This window comes from Rattus norvegicus, chromosome 1, assembly GCF_036323735.1.
Source record: "Rattus norvegicus strain BN/NHsdMcwi chromosome 1, GRCr8, whole genome shotgun sequence".
Classification (NCBI taxonomy): Eukaryota; Metazoa; Chordata; class Mammalia; order Rodentia; family Muridae; genus Rattus; species Rattus norvegicus.
In genome coordinates, this window is record NC_086019.1 from 125,099,745 (window position 1) to 125,116,953 (window position 17,209).

The following is a 17,209-nucleotide window of genomic DNA, read 5'->3' on the forward strand; positions in this document are numbered from 1 at the left end:
CTATACGTGTGTGTGTGATAATACAACACATATCTGCCCAAATTAAAAATGATTATATACCACGAAGAGGAAAACATGAGACAAATATATAGATTTAAATGTATAAAGAGTTAATGTAAAGAACAAACTTACTACAATACTGGATAAGAATTATAGGATCCTCTCTAAGAAAACAGAGAAAAATATTGAGATTCCCTAAATGCTTTCATTTTTTAAAAAATACTCAAATAATAGTTATACAAATAAAATTCCATAAGCATGACTATCAGTATACTATACAGATATTAAGTCACCCTGATAGTAATGAATTTTAAAAATAAAGCAATGATAATCCTACCTATAAACATAGAAATAGTTTGGGAAATCTTTCCCAAATATCTCATAAAAAGTTTATTTCTCTAGGACAAACACATACATACATAAACACGCTTATTATATTATATATAATATAAAGTATAAATATAAAATTTTATAAACATAATATATAATGTTATGAATTATATATTACAATATAATATAAGCTATTATACATATACATTATATGTAATGTAATGTACATATATATATATATATATACATTTCATTTATGTATGTATACACATTGTCTATATATGTATATGTGTATGTGTATGTGTATATATATGTGTATGTATAGGCACTGAAAATAAAGGCTGATAGTAGACAGTATACAAAGAATGAGAGGCTTGAAACACTCATTCATAAATGATATGTCTTTCAGGTCTCTATTCAGGGTTTGATGCTAGATGGAATAGGAGTAAAAAAGAGTATAAGAGCCAAAGGTGATGGCTAACTCCCATGGGAACACTATCTTTCAGACACAGGAGTGGTGATACACATATGAAGTCAGTGGAATTGTGGCAGTGTGGCCAGCTGCTGCGATTCAAGCTAGATAAGATCTTAGCACTGAGAGGGGGAAGTGAACACATGAACGGGCGCCCATCACTAACTAAAAGGCTACCTCCAACTGACAACCACGTATAAAGGAAAAATATATGAATGGATATATTGATTACATTTGAAGGTTGGCCTCATATCTGCACAACACAAAGTGAGCTCAATGGTATCTTACAGACTTTTGTCTCATATTGCTTCATTTTACCATTTTCTTATGTTACTGGTCTTTTTGCTTCTAATTTTATGTTTTATGATTTTTTTTCCTCTTGAGAGTTTTTTGACCTGGTTTTCTCATTGTACTCTTGCTGTCCTGAGAAAATCACTCTGCAGTCTGGCCTTGAACTCATGTTATCTGCCTGCCTCTGCCTCCAGAGGGCTGTGATTAAAGGTATTCACCACTTCTGTTTTATGTATCTTATTCTCTCTGTCTCTCATTCTCTCTGTCTCTCAGTCTCTCTGTCTCTGACTGTCTCTCTGTCTCTGTGTCTCTCTGTGTCTCTGATTCTGACTGTCTCTGTCTCTCTCTGTCTCTCTCTGTCTCTTTCTCTGTGTGTGTGTGTGTGTGTGAATGTGTGTGTTGCTCTGTGTTTTAATGAATGTCATTGTTAGTGTTAATGTCACTGTGTGTTTTCAACAGAGAGGGAGAGAAACGGGGGCATTAAGGTAGGTCATGTGGGGGAGGAGAAACTGTGATTGGAATATATTTTATAAAAAATGTTTTCAATTAAAGCAATAATCTTCATAATTATAGAAAAACCATAAATATTAGAAAAATATATTGCAAATAATGTTAAAATTTTTTGAAATATGACTTATAGACTCTAAAGGGTGCAATTAACCAAATGCAGAGTTTAATTTTGGTGTAGCAATGTTTACCTATTGGAAAAAGCATGGGTAGAAAATCTCTAGCATAGGGATAATGAGCCTACACCCACCACTAACGGGGTGGGTTATACTCAGTTTCTTTGCCTCATTATACACTTCCTGTGCTAATTCCGTTTTCTTCATGGCAATGCTGTGTATTACAAGTACCAGTAATTGATGATACCTAAAGTAGCATCGACCACAAAATGACAAAGAAAACAAAAACAACATGAATAATAACAGAAAAACCTGAGTACAGCCTGAGTAAAGTGACATCACAATGAATGAAATAGCACATTAGAAATCACATAGATGATAAGAAAATATTACCATGCCATAAATATAGTAACTGTTTTCACTGTAACATTAAAAGAAGAGTATATTTCCTGCATAAATGAATCACTGAAAAGACATGTCTACAATGTAGTTTTCACAGGAAACAAACAGAAAATAAATATATATCAATGCTATTAGTCCTAACAGTGCACAGATTTAAGAGTGTGGAGACAGACTGCAGAACTCTAAGTCGCATACAACTAAGTAGGGATTTAAATTTGTGGAGTACCTTTTAAAACAGGAATTGTGCAAAATAAGTTCAAAATATTAAGTTTCAGGGCAATGTACACTGAAGTCTGTGTAAACAGTATTCTGAAACTTTATGATGCATTCCAGGATTCTTTTAGAATTTCGTGCAGGGTACTTTATTTACATCATGTCTACCCTCCCTCTGCCTCCCAACTCTTCTGATGCTCCCCATATTTCCACACAAACTCACGAGGCTGAGTACACTAAATAGAAATACCTGATTTTGAAAGTTTAACTTATCTACCAATGACCTGTTTCTCTGTTCAGAAATCCAAATTAAGATCCATGAAGCATGTCTTCCTGAAGGCTCAGATAGTCAGGTCACCTTTGGACTCTTAAGATGGTCTGGGGGATTAACTTCATGTTGAATTGAAGCCATTTCTCTAGAAAAGAATGCAGAAAATTTATTTTGACTTGCAGTTTCAGTTCCATCACAGTGGCAGTATGTGTAACATAACTGATCACGTCACATTCATAACTTAAAAGCAGGGAGCTTGTCCACATTTTTTTAAAGAGAAAAAGAATGTATAGAGTTGAACGGGTTGAGATACGGGGAAGGTAAGGTATTAGGAGAGGGGAAGTGGTGATAAAATATATTCTCAATATAAAAAGCAGAGAGTAATAAATACTAATTCATTCAACTTCATGCAAGAACTCACCCTGCCTTCATCATTTTATACAATACAGGATTTTCCACCCAGGGGATGTTCTTAGCTACAATTAAGATAGTTCTTCAAACAACAAGATGACCCCTCACAGATGTCCGAAGGACTTGCCTCCAAGTTGATTTCAGATTCTGCCATGTTGATAGCTACCACTGAACCACAAAATAAACATAGAGAATGTTCATATTTTAATATTGACAATATTTTGCAAACACAATAAATTTCCTTTAAAATTATTTAAAAAACAAAACACAAATTTAAATCTTACAACAAATCTTTTTAGCACTGACAGTGTAACCAAATAACAAAACTCCACAAACAAGATACTACATTAGAGACACATGACAATAATACAGGAACGGTCTTGGGGGGAGATACAGGTGGGGAAGACTGACCCTGAGGAGAGGAGAGATGAAAAGCTCTGTTTTGGAGATGTAATACGTGGGAGAAGAATTAAAAACAGAATTAAGAAGAGGGAATGGAGGTATGGCTCAGTAATAAAAAGGACTGTCTGATCTTCCAGGGAAACCAGGTTAACTCTCCTGAACCCACAAGGCAACTCACAAATATCACTAATTCCAGTTTCAGGGGATCTCACACCATCATCTGGCCACCAAATGCAATGGACAGTTATTCAAAGACATTGACCTATATTCAAGCAAAAACATTACATAGATTTTTTAAAAATCTTCTGCTTTTACATTTTTTACATTTCAGTCATTACCCACTTCCCAGGCTGACCTCCAGCAGTTCCTCCTACAATTCCTCCTCCCATCCTGCCTCCAAGAGGATTTTCCCATGCTCACCCACCAGGCCTCCCCACTCCCTGGGTCCTCAAGTCTCTAGAGGGTTAGGCAAGGATTCTCTCACTGAGACCAGCCCAGGAAGTCCTCTGTTGTATATGTGTCAGTGTCCTCCCACCAATTCTTCTATGATGCTGGTTGGGCTCAATGTCTAAGAGATCTCAGGAGTCCGGGATAGTTGAGACTTCTGGTTTTCCTATAGGGAAAATGGACGTATCCCATGGTCAATGAAAGAAATTATGTGAAACAAGTAAAATATTGCCAACTAACAATATATAATGTGATCATGATCATGTATGTAACATAAAATTAGTAACCACATGGTTTTTATAATTGGCACCTCTACATTCCTTTCCAGAACACATAATCACTATATATATTGGTAGTGGACAACGTTTGCACTGTTCCATGAAATTTCGCATAATGTGTGCGTGTGTGTGTGTGTGTGTGTGTGTGTGTGTGTGTGTGTGTGGTGTGTATGTGTCGTGTGGATCTCTCTGTGTGTAACATAAAACTAATAATCACATGGGACATTCATATATACATGTGGTACATGTACAAATACATGGTGTCATTCAACAATGTGGTCATAGTTGGCCTAATAATCATATTCTACCTCCCCAGAGGTTGTCTAATTTCTACAACCTGATGGTTATACCCTATTACTGGAAATACTGTTTGTTTATGACATCAAACATGAAAAAATCAGATGGTGCCCAACTAGATGGTTCTGTCCTAATAACTAGAAATCCTGGAGTTGGAATGTATTCTACATATTACTGAAAGTGTAAAGAACTCCTCAGTACCCCCAAGATACAAACTCTGAAATCTACAATAGGAATCTGCTAATAAAATAAATGGAGTAAAAGCATCACATATGTTTCCTAATTTAACAATCACTTTTTTTCATAGGATTCAATGCCTACTCTATAAAATGTAGCTCATATATGAAAAAGATAATACAAAAGAGCCTGAGTCTACATGGCTCATAGGTGTAAAGGAAAACATATTACTACTACTTTGCTAAAGGAATTCAGCAGTGTAATAAACATCAAAGATCAGTGCACTTTTCAACACTTATCATCAAAGATTCTTCTTGCACTAGATCAGAATCAATAATAACATAGATAATCACAACTAGACTATGTGGAGATAACAAAACACTTTGGAGAATTTGCTCATAAATAGGATGTCAACATCACACTTTAACTTCAAGCTTCATTGATCTGTGTGGATTCACAGGTAGGATTAACAGACCCATAGGTGGTTACTGACTCTATGGAAGCACTGTATTCCAGATACAAGTATACCTGAACTAGCAGAGACTAAGGAAGCAAATAGTCCTATGTATATTCAATTTCATTATACCTAACACCCACAGGAAAAGCAATAAGCATCCTTATCAATAGAACCTTATCTTTCTATCCTGGAATGCAAATAACACCTGTTGCAGAAATATTTATATAGTCTTTTTTAGTCCTTGTTTTAGAGGCCTCTAAGTACTCTTCAACAATAACTAATGGCAGGACAAATGAATGTCACATCATGAATACCCAATTAACAATACTAAGGCTTCAATGACCATTTCATTTTATCCCTTTGTACTATTTTAAGATTTACAGAATTGAAATTTACAGCAAGCTTTCCCAACCTTCAGGGGTAACACTTGCATTTTCATCAATCATAGAACTTTGAGGACCTCTATAAAAAGGGTCCTTGCACCTTTTGTGAAATATTATCTATTCTTGCCTATTCAGGTATACTCAATTTTCCCTTAAATGAGTCTCTACATCTGCAAAACACTCAATGATTACTACTATGTCATTTACATAGAATATAAATTTTATACAGAGGGTGGGGAGAATAATGATGCGAATTCTTGTGTCACTAATCTATACTAATCTTTGGTAAAGTACTCAAACTTATTATTCTGAGGGATGCTCTGGAACTGTTTCCTTTTTCTACTATAGGCTACTTGATTCTAAATGCCAGAAAACTTTTTTATGAATGTAAGGCCTGTGGATCAGCTATATAAAATGTCTTTGTAAACAATACAGTACGAGAGCCTTTCATAATGACTTCCATTCCATAGCACATTAAATTTGTTGATAGATTTTCTATACATGGTTGGTCAAAACTTTGGAGAATTTTAAGTAAATTTTATTGACTTGGGTATTCGTACTTATGGCTTATTCTTTCTCCTCATGTACTGTGAAGAACGTTGGCTTTTTCAGATTGTGGTCTCTTATCTATGTGATACATTATTACCTGTAACCTTAAAGAATTCCTAACCTTGTCATTCCTACATAAGATCCATAGTTCAAATACTGCTCTAGAGTAAATGTTCTATCTGACGGCTACTTTTTGTAATTATTTCATAATCTATAAGCAACCAATAAAACTTGGAAGTTATGGACCAGTCAGCTTCGTTTTGACAGAGCAATTATAAAGTGAATAAACAGTTTGGTGTCTCTAGTAAATATTGTGGCAAAACCCAAAGGAAGCAGAATAAGTAGAAAGGACAATCTATCTTCTTTAAGTAAATAAATACAAGATTACAGGTGCTAGCCAAAAAATTGGGGACTAATACCCTATGGTGTTATAATATTTACAACGTCCTAAATGAGTATGCTATATGTGTTTGCTTCCCTGTGTTACTGGAAGCAGATGGCCTAGCCCCTGGCTCTTGGATGCTAAAAATTATCATGAACTTACAAATTTTAGCAATTGTAGAGATAGAGTTCTGTATCTGCAGTTACCTTAATATATCCTTTAGACTATGTAAACTTATTTTCCCAATAATCTGACTGTGATACAAAGAGAACTCAATGCTTATATAGTCGGAGAAGCTGTCTGCATTGAGCCACATCATCTGGTGCTACATATAATATCTTGATATTTCTCTTATTTTCAATCATCTTGGAGACATGTAGGGCTTGTGGCCTAGCAAAGTGTCTTGCAAAAACATTTTAGAGAAAAAAGGAATGAGGGAGTTTGAAATAACAAAGCTGTGTATGTGTGGAAAAATCCTCTTGAGGTCAGAGCTGCTGCCACTGAGAGTGCAATATGTGCATATTGTATTCTGGCCAGGCTGCAACATGACTCTCCATGAATGTCAATACAGCACAAGTCACATGGATACCACCACAGGTGAAGTCAGTTTTCCACCTATGTGCCATGACATTGGTAACGCCATTTGAAGAAACATATTTATGCCTTTTATCTTCAAATTAGTAAGGAAGAATAATGTCAGAATTCAGTCATGTGATTTCTGGACAGGGAGTCAGGGCTGCCATAAATTAAGGGAGGTTTCCTAAACAGAGACAGCTCTTTTCATACTAACACAATCAAGTAGTGTCTACTCTAATTTCAAACCTTGCCCTCACCCTTGAATCAAGGCAAATTCAGTATCATTTTGTTTTCAGCAATTGGAAAATTTCATATGACTTCAGAGTTTGCCTTCATGACAGAAAAGGTAAAGCAAACAATAAATTGGAAATACTTCCCCTTCCTATAAACAACCTACCCTCAGATGTATATAATTAGTTATATTCATAATACATGAATCCAAGACCCATACATGGGGTAAGAAGTGATATAGTTGTGAATGACTATCCATGTGAAACTTTACAAGGTTTGTCTAGAGTGAAATTTTCTTTTTTATTTTTATTTTCTGCAACCTAACCCTTGAGATTCTGTTCCCACACATAATTCTCCTCTCTGGACTTTGCATCCAAAACCTCCACAGAGCCATAAAAAATACATGGTGCCACAAGAGCACAGTCCTACTTTCCACATTTTTAGTAGAGGTCAAGACAAAATGGTGATTCCAACTGTAATAAACATGGTGGGAAGTTTGCTCCTCAGGAGGTGGCTTCAAGAGTGAGTGTTGGATAAACAAGGCCATACCCAAGTCCTTCACAATTATTATTTTTTTTATTAACTTGAGTATTTCTTATATACATTTCGAGTGTTATTCCCTTTCCCGGTTTCCAGGCAAAAATCCCCCTCCCCCACCCCCTCCCCTTCCTTATGGGTATTCCCCTCCCAACCCCCCCCATTGCCGCCCTCCCCCCAACAGTCTAGTTCACTGGGGGTTCAGTCTTCCCCTTCCACTGGTGCTCTTACTAAGATGTTCATTGCTACCTATGAGGTCAGAGTCCAGGGTCAGTCCATGTATAGTCTTTAGGTAGTGGCTTAGTACCTGGAAGCTCTGGTTGCTTTCACAATTATTTTTAATCAGGTACATGAAGTTGCGTAGAGGATATCTAACATCCAGGAAGGCCATTGTAAAAAAAAATTTAACAAAAGTGAACAAACCATAAACAAGGAAGGCAAGCCTTTTTAAAAAAAAAAATCACCTACTCTTTCTACTTGAAATAAATAGCTTCTTCAGTTGAAGTCAGACTGGTATCTTTTCTGTCTTCTGGCCCTCTAAGATGCTTCAAAAATATACAACTAGTACTGAAACTCAGGGATATCCGTTGTTATACACTGATGGCCAGAAACATCCACTGCCTGGTTCTCATTTACTTGATAGACCTATGGCCCAGATAGGATTTAACAGTGCTATGTGCCTCTCAGGAAGTCATTCTTTCAATATCCTTCAGCATTCTCCTCCCTTTGGAGTGAGCACGGAGACTCAGCTCACCTCCAAGTGAGATTCCTTCTTCCATACAACCAAACCATTCATACAGCGTCTCCACAAGTCTCATCCTCCAACTACTGGAAGTCACTGTATTTGGGGATGCCCTTCTTTTATTCTAGGCTCATTTCGGTTATTTGATACTAAAAGGATGCTCTGAGTGGCAAGATAGGACCTCTGCTTTTACCTTCATTCTTCCCCTACTGTGGATTCAAAACTAAACACCTTCGCCTGTCTGTATGCTAATCTACCAAATACAAACAACAAACAAACAAAAACCCTTTTTACCCTTTTTTAATCCTCTTGGTCCCAATCTAGATTCAATTTGCATTGGTAAATCATTACTGCTGGCCTGAATTCAATCTTCATTTTTAATATCTAAACTGATAGGATAACTTCATAAGGTGGAATGGAAAATGGTCTGAGTATTTGCCTCCACATAACTCCCTCATGTAACCAGACCAGATTTTGATTTTAAGGAATTTCTTTTATTCCTCTCATTAATAGCTCCCATAGCCCCTGGGAAGTAAGGTATAACTAAGGTTTTATGCAACAGTCTAGGAAAGGACATAGCAAACAAGTGAGTTTTCTCAAAATGGTTCACCCTTTTACATGGCTGAGATGGGTGTGCTCTAAGAGGCATGAACACAAAATACTTTATCCCAGGATTGTTTCTCCCTCCTAATATATGTTCCTCTCATTAATAAATAGCTTATTGATTTCCTGAGCATCTCTCTATTCTGTTAGGCAGATTTCCTACAGCATCAATATGGAGATAGACTTTAATATAGTAATGCTGATAGGATGAATCGATGATTTCATAAGTCCTCATAATAATATTATAAAACTTCTAAATTGACTCAAACAATTTTCATCCCCCATTTAGAATAAAGCCTGCAAAGTGAGCTCCATAAACCTTTATTTGTCACAGTTCAATGGCAATAAGAAAACAGGCTCAGAATGAATGGCAATTAAAGAAAACATTCATTCTAGGATAGAAATGAGGGCAATACCTTCATAACTACAGAAAATAAATAGGAAATCTACAATTCATTGTAGATGCAAGGACAGAAAAATGAATGATGAAGTAGTTTATGTATATAGAACGTCAAAATAATAAGATATAAAGCAGCTGATTTGTATATTGTCAGAAATATTCTACCTTGCAATATAAAAACTATTGCTTTAAACTTACAATGAAGTTTTGATCCAGAAAATATATAGTGAATGCTTAGTCAGGTACTAGTCTTAATGGAAAGACATGTAAAAAATTCTGCTCTAAGTCCTTAAAAGTGATCAACCTATGGCATGAATTATTATTGTAAACATACTATGAACTTAGGGGATTTAAAAGTGTTTAGAGAGACCCGGTGAGAGAGAGACCCAACCGCCTGGTCAGGTGGGCACTCCTGAGGCTGCAGAGCAGAAGAGACCACCAACACTGCTCACCCTTGCCCACATCCCTGGCCCAAGAGGAAACTGTATAAGGCCTCTGGGCTCCCGTGGTGGAGGGCCCAGGAGCGGCAGGACCCCTGCCTGAGACACCACCGAACCTGAAAGAAACAGACCGGATAAACAGTTCTCTGCACCCAAATCCCGTGGGAGGGAGAGCTAAACCTTCAGAGAGGCAGACAAGCCTGGGAAACCAGAAGAGACTGCTCCCTGCACACACATCTCGGACGCCAGAGGAAAAAGCCAAAGACCATCTGGAACCCTGGTGCACTGAAGCTCCCGGAAGGGGCGGCACAGGTCTTCCTGGTTGCTGCCGCTGCAGAGAGCCCCTGGGCAGCACCCCACGAGCGAACTTGAGCCTCAGGACCACAGGTAAGACCAAATTTTCTGCTGCAAGAAAGCTGCCTGGTGAACACAAGACACAGGCCCACAGGAACAGCTGAAGACCTGTATAGAGGAAAAACTACACGCCAGAAAGCAGAACACTCTGTCCTCATAACTGACTGAAAGAGAGGAAAACAGGTCTACAGCACTCCTGACACACAGGCTTATAGGACAGTCTAGCCACTGTCAGAAATAGCAGAACAAAGTAACACTAGAGATAATCTGATGGCGAGAGGCAAGCGCAGGAACCCAAGCAACAAAAACCAAGACTACATGGCACCATCAGAGCCCAATTCTCCCATCAAAACAAACATGGAATATCCAAACACACCAGAAAAGCAAGATCTAGTTTCAAAATCATTTTTGATCATGATGCTGGAGGACTTCAAGAAAGACGTGAAGAACTCCCTTAGAGAACAAGTAGAAGCCTACAGAGAGGAATCGCAAAAATGCCTGAAAGAATTCCAGGAAAACATAAATAAACAAGCAGAAGCCCATAGAGAGGAGACACAAAAATCCCTGAAAGAATTCCAGGAAAACACAATCAAAAAGTTGAAGGAATTGAGGAGGGAAATAGAAGCAATCAAGAAAGAACACAGGGAAACAGCCCTGGATATAGAAAACCAAAAGAAGAGACAAGGAGCTGTAGATACAAGCTTCACCAACAGAATACAAGAGATGGAAGAGAGAATCTCAGGAGCAGAAGATTCCATAGAGATCATTGACTCAACTGTCAAGGATAATGTAAAGCGGAAAAAGCTACTGGTCCAAAACATACAGGAAATCCAGGACTCAATGAGAAGATCAAACCTAAGGATAATAGGTATAGAAGAGAGTGAAGACTCCCAGCTCAAAGGACCAGTAAATATCTTCAACAAAATCATAGAAGAAAACTTCCCTAACCTAAAAAAAAGAGATACCCATAGACATACAAGAAGCCTACAGAACTCCAAATAGATTGGACCAGAAAAGAAGCACCTCCCGTCACATAACTGTCAAAACACCAAACGCACAAAAGAAAGAAAGAATATTAAAAGCAGTAAGGGAAAAAGGTCAAGTAACATATAAAGGCAGACCTATCAGAATCACACCAGACTTCTCGCCAGAAACTATGAAGGCCAGAAGATCCTGGACTGATGTCATACAGACCCTAAGAGAACACAAATGCCAGCCCAGGTTACTGTATCCAGCAAAACTCTCAATTAACATTGATGGAGAAACCAAGATATTCCATGACAAAACCAAATTTACACAATATCTTTCTACAAATCCAGCACTACAAAGGATAATAAATGGTAAAGCCCAACATAAGGAGGCAAGCTATACCCTAGAAGAAGCAAGAAACTAATCGTCTTGGCAACAAAACAAAGAGAATGAAAGCACACAAACATAACCTTACATCCAAATATGAATATAACAGGAAGCAATAATCACTATTCCTTAATATCTCTCAATATCAATGGCCTCAACTCCCCAATAAAAAGACATAGATTAACAAACTGGATACGCAACGAGGACCATGCATTCTGCTGCCTACAGGAAACACACCTCAGAGACAAAGACAGACACTACCTAAGAGTGAAAGACTGGAAAACAACTTTCCAAGCAAATGGTCAGAAGAAGCAAGCTGGAGTAGCCATTCTAATATCAAATAAAATCAATTTCCAACTAAAAGTCATCAAAAAAGATAAGGGAGGACACTTCATATTCATCAAAGGAAAAATCCACCAAGATGAACTCTCAATCCTAAATATCTATGCCCCAAATACAAGGGCACCTACATACGTAAAAGAAACCTTACTAAAGCTCAAAACACACATTGCACCTCACACAATAATAGTGGGAGATTTCAACACCCCACTCTCATCAATGGACAGATCATGGAAACAGAAATTAAACAGTGATGTCGACAGACTAAGAGAAGTCATGAGCCAAATGGACTTAACGGATATTTATAGAACATTCTATCCTAAAGCAAAAGGATATACCTTCTTCTCAGCTCCTCATGGCACTTTCTCCAAAATTGACCATATAATTGGTCAAAAAACGGGCCTCAACAGGTACAGAAAGATAGAAATAATCCCATGCGTGCTATCGGACCACCACGGCCTATAACTGGTCTTCAATAACAATAAGGGAAGAATGCCCACATATACGTGGAAATTGAACAATGCTCTACTCAATGATAACCTGGTCAAGGAAGAAATAAAGAAAGAAATTAAAAACTTTTTAGAATTTAATGAAAATGAAGGTACAACATACCCAAACTTATGGGACACAACGAAAGCTGTGCTAAGAGGAAAACTCATAGCGCTGAGTGCCTGCAGAAAGAAACAGGAAAGAGCATATGTCAGCAGCTTGACAGCACACCTAAAAGCTCTAGAACAAAAAGAAGCAAATACACCCAGGAGGAGTAGAAGGCAGGAAATAATCAAACTCAGAGCTGAAATCAACCAAGTAGAAACAAAAAGGACCATAGAAAGAATCAACAGAACCAAAAGTTGGTTCTTTGAGAAAATCAACAAGATAGATAAACCCTTAGCCAGACTAACGAGAGGACACAGAGAGTGCGTCCAAATTAACAAAATCAGAAATGAAAAGGGAGACATAACTACAGATTCAGAGGAAATTCAAAAAATCATCAGATCTTACTATAAAAACCTATATTCAACAAAACTTGAAAATCTTCAGGAAATGGACAATTTCCTAGACAGATACCAGGTATCGAAGTTAAATCAGGAACAGATAAACCAGGTAAACAACCCCATAACTCCTAAGGAAATAGAAGCAGTCATTAAAGGTCTCCCAACCAAAAAGAGCCCAGGTCCAGACGGGTTTAGTGCAGAATTCTATCAAACCTTCATAGAAGACCTCATACCAATATTATCCAAACTATTCCACAAAATTGAAACAGATGGAGCCCTACCGAATTCCTTCTACGAAGCCACAATTACTCTTATACCTAAACCACACAAAGACACAACAAAGAAAGAGAACTTCAGACCAATTTCCCTTATGAATATCGACGCAAAAATACTCAATAAAATTCTGGCAAACCGAATTCAAGAGCACATCAAAACAATCATCCACCATGATCAAGTAGGCTTCATCCCAGGCATGCAGGGATGGTTTAATATACGGAAAACCATCAACGTGATCCATTATATAAACAAACTGAAAGAACAGAACCACATGATCATTTCATTAGATGCTGAGAAAGCATTTGACAAAATTCAACACCCCTTCATGATAAAAGTCCTGGAAAGAATAGGAATTCAAGGCCCATACCTAAACATAGTAAAAGCCATATACAGCAAACCAGTTGCTAACATTAACCTAAATGGAGAGAAACTTGAAGCAATCCCACTAAAATCCGGGACTAGACAAGGCTGCCCACTCTCTCCCTACTTATTCAATATAGTTCTTGAAGTTCTAGCCAGAGCAATCAGACAACAAAAGGAGATCAAGGGGATACAGATCGGAAAAGAAGAGGTCAAAATATCACTATTTGCAGATGACATGATAGTATATTTAAGTGATCCCAAAAGTTCCACCAGAGAACTACTAAAGCTGATAAACAACTTCAGCAAAGTGGCTGGGTATAAAATTAACTCAAATAAATCAGTTGCCTTCCTCTATACAAAAGAGAAACAAGCCGAGAAAGAAATTAGGGAAACGACACCCTTCAGAATAGACCCAAATAATATAAAGTACCTCGGTGTGACTTTAACCAAGCAAGTAAAAGATCTGTACAATAAGAACTTCAAGACACTGAGGAAAGAAATTGAAGAAGACCTCAGAAGATGGAAAGATCTCCCATGCTCATGGATTGGCAGGATTAATATAGTAAAAATGGCCATTTTACCAAAAGCAATCTACAGATTCAATGCAATCCCCATCAAAATACCAATCCAATTCTTCAAAGATTTAGACAGAACAATTTGCAAATTCATCTGGAATAACAAAAAACCCAGGATAGCTAAAGCTATCCTCAACAATAAAAGGACCTCAGGGGCAATCACTATCCCTGAACTCAAGCATTATTACAGAGCAATAGTGATAAAAACTGCATGGTATTGGTACAGAGACAGACAGTTAGACCAATGGAATAGAATTGAAGACCCAGAAATGAACGCACACACCTATGGTCACTTGATTTTTGACACAGGAGCCAAAACCATCCAATGGAAAAAAGATAGCATTTTCGGCAAATGGTGCTGGTTCAACTGGAGGGCAACATGTAGAAGAATGCAGATCGATCCATCCTTATCACCCTGTACAAAGCTTAAGTCCAAGTGGATCAAGGACCTCCACATCAAACCAGACACACTCAAACTAATAGAAGAAAATCTAGGGAAGCATCTGCAACACATGGGCACTGGAAAAAATTTCCTGAACAAAACACCAATGGCTTACGCTCTAAGATCAAGAATCGACAAATGGGATCTCATAAAACTGCAAAGCTTCTGTAAGGCAAAGGACACTGTGGTTAGGACAAAACGGCAACCAACAGATTGGGAAAAGATCTTTACCAATCCTACAACAGATAGAGGCTTATATCCAAAATATACAAAGAACTCAAGAAGTTAGACCGCAGGGAAACAAATAACCCTATTAAAAAATGGGGTTCAGAGCTAAACAAAGAATTCACAGCTGAGGAATGCCGAATGGCTGAGAAACACCTAAAGAAATGTTCAACATCTTTAGTCATAAGGGAAATGCAAATCAAAACAACCCTGAGATTTCACCTCACACCAGTGAGAATGGCTAAGATCAAAAACTCAGGTGACAGCAGATGCTGGCGAGGATGTGGAGAAAGAGGAACACTCCTCCATTGTTGGTGGGATTGCAGACTGGTACAACCATTCTGGAAATCAGTCTGGAGGTTCCTCAGAAAATTGGACATTGAACTGCCTGAGGATCCAGCTATACCTCTCTTGGGCATATACCCAAAAGATTCCTCAACATACAAAAGAGACACGTGCTCCACTATGTTCATCGCAGCCTTATTTATAATAGCCAGAAACTGGAAAGAACCCAGATGTCCTTCAACAGAGGAATGGATTCAGAAAATGTGGTACATCTACACAATGGAATATTACTCAGCTAACAAAAACAACGAGTTTATGAAATTCGTAGGCAAATGGTTGGAACTGGAAAATATCATCCTGAGTGAGCTAACCCATTCACAGAAAGACATACATTGTATGCACTCATTGATAAGTGGCTACTAGCCCAAATGCTTGAATTACCCTAGATCCCTAGAACAAACGAAACTCAAGACGGATGATCAAAATGTGAATGCTTCACTCCTTCTTTAAATGAGGAAAAAGAATACCCTTGGCAGGGAAGGGAGAGGCAAAGATTAAAACAGAGACTGAAGGAACACCCATTCAGAGCCTGCCCCACATATGACCCATACATATACAGCCACCCAATTAGAGAAGATGGACGAAGCAAAGAAGTGCAGGCCTACAGGAACCGGATGCAGATCGCTCCTGAGAGACACAGCCAGAATACAGCAAATACAGAGTCGAATGCCAGCAGCAAACCACTGAACTGAGAATAGGCCCCCGTTGAAGGAATCAGAGAAAGAACTGGAAGAGCTTGAAGGGGCTCGAGACCCCAAAAGTACAACAATGTCAAGCAACCAGAGCTTCCAGGGACTAAGCCACTACCTAAAGACTATACATGGACTGACCCTGGACTCTGACCCCATAGGTAGCAATGAATATCCTAGTAAGAGCACCAGTGGAAGGGGAAGCCCTGGGTCCTGCTAAGACTGAACCCCCAGTGAACTAGACTATGGGGGGAGGGCGGCAATGGGGGGAGGGTTGGGAGGGGAACACCCATAAGGAAACGGAGGGGTGAGGGGGATGTTTGCCCGGAAACCTGGAAAGGGAATAACACTTGAAATGTATATAAGAAATACTCAAGTTAATTAAAAAAAAAGAAATGTAAATAAGAAATACCCAATTTAATAAAGATGGGGAAAAAAAGGGGGTTTAGAGGTAAGTTTTTAAAAAAGGGTAAAAACTAAGAACAATAATGAAGTGGTGACATATCCCTTTTTGCTACATCCAGTGTGTGTGTGTGTGTGTGTGTGTGTGTGTGTGTGTGTGTGCATGTGTGTGTGTGTGTGTGTGTTTGTGTTGGTCGGCTGTCTATCTATCTATCTGTCTGAATATAAGTCAGACTTTCTTTTTCTCTATTCTTTTCTCTCAGGTTCACAAAGAGTTAAAAAAACACAGCCCCAGGCCTGGTAAGTGAGAGTCCTCTGAGTCAAAGTGTAAAGAGACAAATAAATAAGTTTCATTGTTTCTTTTCTTAATCTCCTGATGTTATCAGTAGAATATAACTGACAGAAGTCATTAGCTTCTGTCCTGAATAATAGTAAGGGAAGAGGTTAGAATGGCTAGAAGTTATCCAACTTTTCCTTTTATCAGTGCTTCTCACCTCTGTACCTGAGGTTGTGGTTGGGACCTTAGCACAAGGTAATGTCCCAGTTTGAGTATTCTAGCAAAAAGGCCAAGTAGATAATACAGCAGCCATGGAACAAGAACCCCAATGTGTATAAGTGGCAGCTACTCTGACTTCTCTATCCTGACCAAGATTCCAGTACCACCGTTTATGACTTGGCTGTCTCAGCGAAATTATGTTAAATGATGCACATGTAAAAAGAATTATGATTATGATAAAATACCAGTTAAACAAACAGGACATGCTATATCAGTGGTCCTCTCCTTTCTTATGCTGTGACCTTTAATACAATTTTGTGATAATCATCACGCATAAATTTTCATTGCTACCTCATAACTATAATTTGCTACTGTTACACATTGAAATGTAAATATTAATAAAGATAGAGGGAATGGCCAAAGAATGACGGTCCCAAC

General features: G+C 38.1%; 1 long non-coding RNA gene across 3 annotated transcripts in view; it reads right to left on the minus strand.

Annotated features, from left to right (window-relative positions):
- Positions 1–584: 584 nt before the first annotated feature.
- LOC102546835 (uncharacterized) overlaps positions 585–17,209 on the minus strand; it is a 37,676-nt gene continuing 21,051 nt past the window's right edge. The window contains exons 18-21 of one of the 3 annotated variants that reach the window (XR_010060316.1): positions 3,594–4,028; positions 3,024–3,181; positions 2,616–2,747; positions 586–1,963 (exon numbers count right to left, since the gene is read on the minus strand). This is a non-coding gene — a long non-coding RNA (uncharacterized LOC102546835). Of the gene's footprint in view, positions 2,748–3,023; positions 3,182–3,593; positions 4,029–17,209 lie in introns of all 3 variants that reach the window. The other 2 variants (XR_010060313.1, XR_010060314.1) reach the window with 2 other exon arrangements.